This window comes from Triturus cristatus, chromosome 9 (genome assembly GCF_964204655.1).
Source record: "Triturus cristatus chromosome 9, aTriCri1.1, whole genome shotgun sequence".
In the NCBI taxonomy this organism is placed as follows: Eukaryota; Metazoa; Chordata; class Amphibia; order Caudata; family Salamandridae; genus Triturus; species Triturus cristatus.
This window is the reverse complement of record NC_140592.1, coordinates 933,579,937-933,589,153: the sequence shown is the minus strand read 5'-3', so window position 1 is coordinate 933,589,153 and position 9,217 is coordinate 933,579,937.

Below are 9,217 nucleotides of genomic sequence, written 5' to 3'. Positions count from 1 at the left end.
TAATGGCACAATCAAAAACAGAATTGGAAAAATGTGCTTAGCCACTGGCATGAAATGGCCAGATGTTCTGCCTTTAGTCTTAATGACTATGAGATCTACTCCAGACAGGACTACAGGATTGAGTCCGCATGAAATCATTATGGGACGTGCAATGCGCCATGCATTCGTGCCTGTGAATAAATTGATGACAATAACTGATGACATGATTTTGGATTACTGTAAAGGCCTGGCTGACGCAGTTCATTCTGTGTTTCACCAGGTTGGAGAAGAAGCTACCACACTTGAGAAGAAGCAAGCCCATGATCTGAGTCCAGGTGACTGGGTGAGGATTAAGGTGCACAGAAGAAGAAATTGCTTGATTCCAAGGTGGGGAAGGCCAAGACAAGTTATTCTGACTACAACGACTGCAGTAAAGTGTGCTGGAGTAAGACACTGGGTACATGCAAGTCATACTCTGAGAATTCCAAGCCCGAGAGAGGGAACTGGTGAAGAGTATTATGAAGAGTCAGATTCCAGTGATGGTGAAGATCCTGAAGATACAGAATCAGTGAGAAAAGAAGCAGAGACAGCTTCAAGAGATTCACTGCGAGTATCAGAGGGAAGATCAGATTCTGTGAAAGAGCCTGAAGTTTCGGGTAGCAGTGGAGGAAAAAGAAAAGAAAAGAGAAAACACATTGAGACTACTCCTGAATCAGAAGAGGAGGAGATTGAAGAGCCACTTGAGATTATTCTTGAAGAAACAGGGTCAGAAGAAGGTAGAGAGGGACAGATTGCGGAAGACCCCCGAGGAGGTGTAGGGAACATTGATGAGGAGCTAGGTGAAGGGATAAGTAGACAGCAAGAAGATTGCGTGTCGGAGACCCGAGGAGGGATAGAAGTAGGGAAGTCTCAAACAGTGGTGAAAGAATCTGTGAAAGAAAAGAAAACTGCTAAGAAACAAAAGCAAAAGGCAATTGAAACAGAATCGGATGATGAGAATGAACAGACAGAAGGTCGAGTTCTGAGAAAGAGAACTTCGATTGGAGAAAGGAGTGTTAAAGAAAAGCCGAAAAAGGTTGTGAAAGGAGATCGTTGGCCTAACAACAGAGTGAAAAGACTGAGATACAGGATAATAAAAGCAAATACATCGGAAGCTGAACAAGTGAATGAGGTATCCAGTCAAACTTCAAAGGCTGAAGAAGAAGAATCAAAGAGAACAAAAGAACCAGTAGAAATAAAAAGAGTTAAAAAACCCAACCAAAAGTACAGATCACCGGAATGGTCTTATGTGACACTGTCTGAAGAAGGAAAAGAAGAAACAGTGACTCAAGATAATCCGGAAGTGGTCTTGAGAGAAGTGGTTGAGGAAGATACTGGTGAAATCCTGAAAGTACTCTTGACTGACATTGGAGAAGAGTCAGATACTGAGGATTTGAATGTTGGAGATCTGATACAATTTGATGTTGAAGAAATTGGAGTGAAAAATGATGAGTATCCAAACTGAGTAAAAGAAGGATTCACTTGGTCTGAGTGAACAGGAAGATTCATTTGAAAAGTTGAAAAGTTTGGAACCAACGTTGAAGAATTGAAAAGATCTAATTACAGTAGTGGAGTAGTAGAAGTTAAAGCAGAATGGCTAACATAGAGAATAATCAAAATAGATGTGCCTTCTTTAAAAGATGGTGCAAGATGTGCTGCTGTTGTACTGGAATATTAATGCTTCTATGGGGTGTTTTAATTTTATTAATTACTTTTAAGGTTGAATTTGGGATGGACACAGAGAACATGACTAATATAGAGAAGGATTCACAAAAAGTAGTTCCAATTAGGAATAGTTACATACACAAAGACAGGTCAATTAACAATTTTTCTAGTAATGCTTTTTCTAAACTGTTATATGAATATGTGAAGACAATGGAAGTGAGGGATTGCTATGTCTGCATGCAGTTACCTGCATCAGTTTCAGAGGGTGTTACTTATCATCATTTACCAGCTACATATGGTATTTCTTGTAGTATTTTAAGTAGTGTTTTTTATTTGTTAGGGAAAATAGATTATAAGATGTCTAACAGAGATAGTATTTTTGGGCATTTGCCAATGAACAAAGAGCTGAATCCAGCTAAAGAAGCTAACACTTTTGGTGAAATTTTTATTGAAGAAAAAGGACTAACATTAGATTACATTTTTAAGAATAATTTAACTTGTAGTTTGAAAGAAGAGGAGAAAGCTTTCCTAGATATGGTAGAGGAAAGGAGAGTGAATATGCATGAGAAAGCAGGGAAATATGAAGTGAGTGAGACAATTTGGGACATTGAAATGGGAAAAGAGTTGAGAAATGGGGCTAGTCCAACTTTGGCACTAGATGCACCGCAGAAGGGTAAACTATGCATTACCAGAAGGAGATCCCAATATGATACATATTTTGTGGGGACTAGTGAGTGTCATGATACATACTTCGTTGCGACTGGTTGGGGTTTCAGAGGTGGAGAAGATACTATTTTTCCAGGAGTGTACTATGTGTGTGGGAACAAGGCTTATTACAGGTTGCCTGACCATTGGTATGGCACATGTTATGTGGGTTTGGTTTTTCCTAAGATTTTTCATACAGATAAAATAAGTGATGTAGAAGATATTAACCTATTAAAACGTTTTAAGAGAGAAACTTGGTCTGAAATTGTGGGTGATATTTTTGGGGTTTTGATTCCAGCAGTGGGAATTTCTTTAAATGCTTATGGAATTCGGAAATTGTCCACAGTGGTTGATCGTTTATCGACAAATACCGCAGGAGGATTTCTTTTGGTAAATACGGAGTTAAGTGCCGTACGTGCCATGTCTATGCAAAATCGACTTGCCCTTGATATTCTTTTGGCCAAGGAGGGTGGAGTCTGTGGAATTTTGAAAGTTCAACATTGTTGCACTTACATTCCTGATGAAAGTAAAGACCTGAAGGTCTATATCAAAAATATTACTGATTTGCATGAAGATTTAGTACCGCTTGAAACTGGGAGTTTATGGACTAAACTAGCTAATAAGATGATAGCTGTTAAGGATTTTATTGCAAAAATAGGTAGTACTATTATAGGTAGAATATTGTTTCCCTTGTCTTGTATAATTGTTGCTTTGCTGATACTGAGATTAGTGTGTGTGTGTTGTAAAAACAGGAGAGGGAAAGAGAAATTGAAAAATGAAAAGAAAAATAAGAATTCGAAAAATTCGAAAAGAGAACCAGAAGAGATTGAATTAGAAGAATTAAGGGAGAGTGTTTATTTAGAGACTAAGAGAGATGATGAAAGAGTGACTGGTGTTTAATGTTGTGTAAGGGGAAAAGACATTTCTGATTTCTCCTAAAATGGGACTAAATTTTCACTAATTTTTTTTTGGGTTTATTTGGTGATAAAATCACCAAAGGGGGGATTGCTGGAGCAGAGTTTTCTATTAGAAAATTCTGGGGCTTTTGAAGCTCTAGCATGTCTATGCGTTTTATTAATTTATTAATAATTAACAACTAATTATTTGTCTTGTGCAAGTGTATTTTATTAATCAACCTGTTTGTCCTAACACAAGAGAAGGTTACACGAGGGTTAGCATGTATGTGCTGTTTATGTATTCACAATAACGTGCAAGTTTTCATGTTTAAACGTTGCTGTGTGCTATTTATTTTGAGCACAAAACGCTGTCTGAATTAATGCTCTATATGTCGCAAAGCTAGATAAATGCATACACATAAGGGTGTTAGTGGGGTTAACACTGTCTAATCATTATGATGTAGTAATCTTTATTTTGTCTCTTTAATTAAAGATGGTCTATTGTGGCCTATGGAGGCCTTTATGAAAATAACTGAGAATAATTTGAAGCCTGGCTGAGCTGTGGTGCAGGCGAGATCTATGATGTTACAAGGGAGACCCCTGCTGGAGTTCAGTTAACAGAGAAACTGACGGTAGTCCTTATATGGAAGTTTCCGGGAGGACATCAGCAAGTTTGGAGGATCTCCAAACGAAATGTTCGTCCTTGATGAACAATGGAGCCTTAGAAAGAACTCTGTGCAAAGGCTGATTTGCCGAGGGAAGTGAACTTCAACAGTTACAAAACTTGATTCCTTTTCCGAGGATTGCGTATTATGATTTTCTTGAGCGGAGATTTCAGGATGTTGCTAAGATACATCCCTTCCTTTTCGTTCTGCTCAGTGATACAATTTTACTTGTAGAAGTTTATGTGGGTTTTCATTGTATTTTGCATTATAAAATGTTAGCTTAGGGAGGGCTCTCCCCGCACTTTTCTTTCGTCGCCTTGCTGCGTGAACTTGCGTTGCTGAGGACTGATGCTGAGGACCTTATCCTGAAAAGACTTTACGAGAGACTGGTCCTGACCCGTTCTGACACTAGTTAGAATAGGTAATTATGAGAAATGATTTATTCTGATTTTATTCTGACTAATTTTAGATAAAGCAATATAACTTTTAAACATGGTGTTGGTTGTTTCTTTCCTTGTCGTTTATTGAAGACTTATTGATTACTGTTTATAGATTGTTTATATTATGTTAGACAGCCACTAAACTGGTCCTATCGCCTAGATATAGATGCAGGGTGCTTTAGGAGTTTTCTTCCCACAGGTTTGCTGCTGGTAGAGTATTGGAGCGTATGTTAGTGAAATGGGCCCTAGCGTATGATGAATGTATGTGCGTGTAACTGTGAAATTACTCTATCCGTGGTAGTAGGCATATTTTAGGTACCCTGATCTGTATCAGTCTCTTAGTACGTCCCTTTTCTGTCACTATCAACGCCTCTTTCTCGAGCTCTTTCGTTTTCCCATTCTCTCCATTTCACTTTCACTGTCTCACTAGCCCGCCTTTTCTCTTCTTGTGCCTTGTTTTAATCTCTTTCACCACCCACATTCTTAATATAACCACCCAGGGGGCGCTCTGAATCTTAACCCTCCTGTTTTCTGGGTCTCTCCAGCCACTTTCCTCCCTTCTGGAGACACCCTCTTCATAACCTACTTCTGTGCTCTCCCTTGTCCCTAGAGTTGATCTCTCTCTAAGTTACCAAGCACTCTCTCCACCCTAGCTCATGTCTTTATTACCCTTCTCTACCCGGACACTCTCGCTCCCCTCCAACACTCACTCCTCTGTGATCTCACCACCCCCCCCACTACCCCCACTCTGTTCTAGATATCTCCTCCACCCTCTTTCTTTCAGAACTGTCTTTATCCACATCTCATCCACCGAGATCTCGCACCCCTCCTGCACTCCTCACTCTGTGCTCGGTGTCCCCTCCACCTCTCAGAGCTCTCACTGACCCTTACAGACTTTTTAAAGCATGTTGCGGCAGGATAGCTCTGTGGGTTACTGCGCCTACTGCCAACAGTCTGCCTGCAGCCTGCTAGTCCCAGATTCCCATCTTGGTCTCACTCCTACTTCTGTCGTGGCACGTTGGACATAAAACCACTTTCCATGGTTTGGACAATCATAAACAATGTTATTTGTAGCGCCATGAAGCTGCGAGACTGTTCTAGGAAGCTTTTCGCTCGATATTTGATTATTGTTGACTGAATGAATGGTGTAGTGTGTGTCAGTCCTTTACCTGTGATGAAGGTGGGCGGGGGGCGCTCACTCATGAGAAAGAGGCGCTGGCATGTCACTTTTCACCCGTGAAGCCTAAAAATGTTGCTCTTCACTGGGGTAACGTTCTTTTACATGTCGAGATTCCACTTACAGAAGACTTTTCTTGTGGGCGCCAGAGAGCTCTCCCTATAAAAACGCGCTGCTGCTGGGATTTTTTTCGGAAAGTCTCTTTTTGCAGAAGTTTCTTCTCACGATTGAAGCAGTGCATCTTTTGCCAAGGGTGCAAGGATTTTCACGCCCCTCTCACAAGCACTGTGTACATGTGTGACGTGAATAGTTCAGACGGCCTGGAGTAAGGAACTAGTACATTACTCCCTGGAGCAGGGGGTGTGCAGCGCCTCAGCTGGCCCACAGAGCTGCCTGTAGCTATGTTAGTTATAGTTAGCTGCTACTCTTAAATCACTCATTATGCAGCTGAGTGGGTTTAGCATCAGTGCCTCAGACCTCAGCGGCCCGTGCAGGGTCACTCACTCGCACAGTAAACCTGCGGTGACCCCTGAATACTGATAAGTAGTGAAATGCGGAGCAGGTCAGCCGTGCACTGTAGGCCTCGCCTACCTGAGGCGTGAACCACCTGTAGATCCGTGGATAAATGAGTAATGCGGGCCAGGGCAGCCCCCACCCGGGGCGGCTGCACCTACAGGTAGGTGAATTCATGAACATCGTAGAAGATTAATGGTACAGGGGCCGGTCGGGGTGTGGCGGACACGGCCGGGGGGTTAAAGACCTTTGTCCCACACCTGCAGAGGAGGTTCAAGATCAGCGGGTCATTCATCAGGGGCAGAAGCCATGTTTTGTAGCAGTAAAGGTTTATTGTTGCATCTCAGCTTCCCCAACCAGAGGGGGCTGAGCGCAGGAACCCCCTTTCTTACCTATTTGTACCCACCCTCGCTGACTTCACATAGCTACAGCTGGGATTTACATTTCAAAACTGCAGAGTTCTGCAAAGTTTGCAAATCTCACACTGCAAAGTTTTGCACGGTCTTGTAAGCTGCACAAAACTTTGCTAGCAAAAAAACATTTTTTTTTTCTGAAGACGTCACCAAAACTATTTGGGAAGAGAATTTGTTTTAAAAAATTCTGGTTTTGCTTAGATTCCTTAAAGCAAAAGCTTAATTTCTAAGATGTTTCTCTTACGTCCTCCTCAAAGTTTGCTAAGCTTTCAGTGTTGTGTAAAAAAGTAAATAAATTAAAATTGCACAGGACACAGTTTGTTACTTTGTGCCTCCCTACTCCTATCCAAGGCTGTAAAACCTGGGAAGTACGCCATGAACCCTATAAGATTTTCAGGTTCTGTATGGGTGGGGAGCTTACGTCTCTGGTGTACATTATGTAAAAGGAATCTAGAGGGGTCTTAAGGCATCACATGTGTGCTATGTAGGTAAATAATTGGCTAAGAGATATAAAAGTAGATAAGAAAAAGTTTTGCTAGTGACGTCACACACATGATAAGTTGTGTGGGGACATCATTCAGAGACTGCTCAGAGCAGTTTTACATTTGAATGCCGAATATTTTCTACCTGTCTCATAAGATAACATTCTGTGTGTATTTCTTTGCTGAATAGCCCTTTGGCCTACACAAATATGTGTTTCCGTTAAAATAAAAAAATGCTTATTGGCTGCCCAAATATGGTAGGTGGCCAGAAATTCCAGTTTTGCTGAAAACGCTTTTGCTACATAAGTTTAAGCGGGGGCATTTGTGGAAAAACGATTCCCACCCATCTTATGGGCGTCTCAAGTTGACGTCATGCTTCACGTGGAATTTCTGCTCACATCATAGCGCACGTCAGACTAGTGACAGTATTTCATTGAGGAACGGAGCACACCGCACGGCCAATGATGGCCTCCTAGATGGTCGAATGATCGCTTTGACCAAAGTAGTCAAGTCATATATGTTTAAAGTGAGACCTGGCAGTCTGGTGACTTGTTGAGTCAAGTAAGGCCACACCAGACTGACATTCCCAGATCACACAAGGAGTCCGCCGACTCTTGATGTCAGATAATCAGATTTAATATCAATATCCTGCAACTCATAAGTAACATAACGTGTATTTGTAAACCACACATTCACCGAGAAGGGAATCTTGGCACTGAATAACAGTTGTTTATTGTTACCCAACTCAATGGTACTCATTTTATCAACCTCAGAAGGATGAATGGCTGAGTGGACCTGCTGGGATTTGAACCTGTGACCATGAAGTGAAACACAGGCCCCTACAGTGGATGCATTAGTCCAGTAAGCCACCAGTCCCGGCTACTTAGACATGGAAGGAAAATAAGATTCCCTTTAAAATACATCCATAGGCCATCCTTAATGCCTTGTTCACAAATGTGTACGGTGCATGAATGCCATAACTTGGGACAGGTAAAGCTTGTATCTTGGTCGGTTACTAAGCTGAGATGCCCTATCAACATGATCTACAACTTCGAAGCATTATGTTTCAACCCTGATTGGGCTGACGTGCTTTGGCTTCCTAAAAATGCTATGTAAGATCTCGAGTCTTTTCCTTGAAGCCAGCAGGAAAACGGTAATCCAGGCCCTAGTGATCTCTAAACTGGATTACTGTAATGTGCTCTCCCTGAGGCCAGTCAAAGCCGTTTAAGGATGCTCCAAAGGGTAGAGAACGCAGCAGCACGGGTGCTGCTGAACTCCGCTAGATTCTCTTCTTTGGGCCTGGTCCTGCCAATCTTCACTGGCTCCCCCTCAGGAAAAGAGTATCCTTTAAAGCTTTTTGCTTTTGCCACAAATCTTGAATTTGAAAGGCCCCGGCTAACTTTACCCTTTGATCAGGCGCTATCAAAGCCGTGCTCACTGTGGTTCCTAAGGTGGCAAGAGAGAACATGGGAGGCCACTTGTTCAGTGTCTTGGCCGCCAAACTGTGGAACTCCCCCCTGTTGATTTGAAACAGGAACGCTCTGAACTGATCTTTCCAAAAAACCTCAGGAACTGGCTTTTTAGACAATCCTAACCAGGTTTCTGTCTCAGGCTGGGCTACTATGGTTTTTGAAATCCTAGAGCAGGGAAACTCCAAATGGAGTAACCAGGCACTTTACACATTTCTTTATTATTATTATTATACCGAGCCACAATAAACATCAATTTCGGCCACCAACTTGCGACCCGGAAGTAATTCCTGATGGCCATTGGCCACAGCGCCATCTGAAACTGAATGGCGTGCTCCCAGCATCTGCCCAAGTGAACAGGAAGTCGCGTGGACAGGACTTCCCAGTTAACCAGTGTCTAAATAAGAGACTTTGCATTGAAATAAAGCAATCGTTCAGTGCTGTAGTTAATTCATCTATTTATAGAAAGTTCATATTTCTTTCAAACGACAGAGACTGTATTCTACTGAAGGAGTGAAGATTGAGGCAGATGATCTCATTACATCATAAGTTACCGGCTCTGCTTTAATAGCGCTTGCATTGGCGAGACCTATTGGCTTTGCCAATGCTTGTTATTTTATGCAACTAACAAGCATTGACAAAGCATATAGTTCTGGCTTGTTGTAGGTGTAACATTACTTGCTGTATTATATATCTGAATGCAATGACAGAAGCAGCAAAATACCAGTCGGGCGGCACACTATGCTAAGCACAGATTTTTAGCTTAGTTGTTTT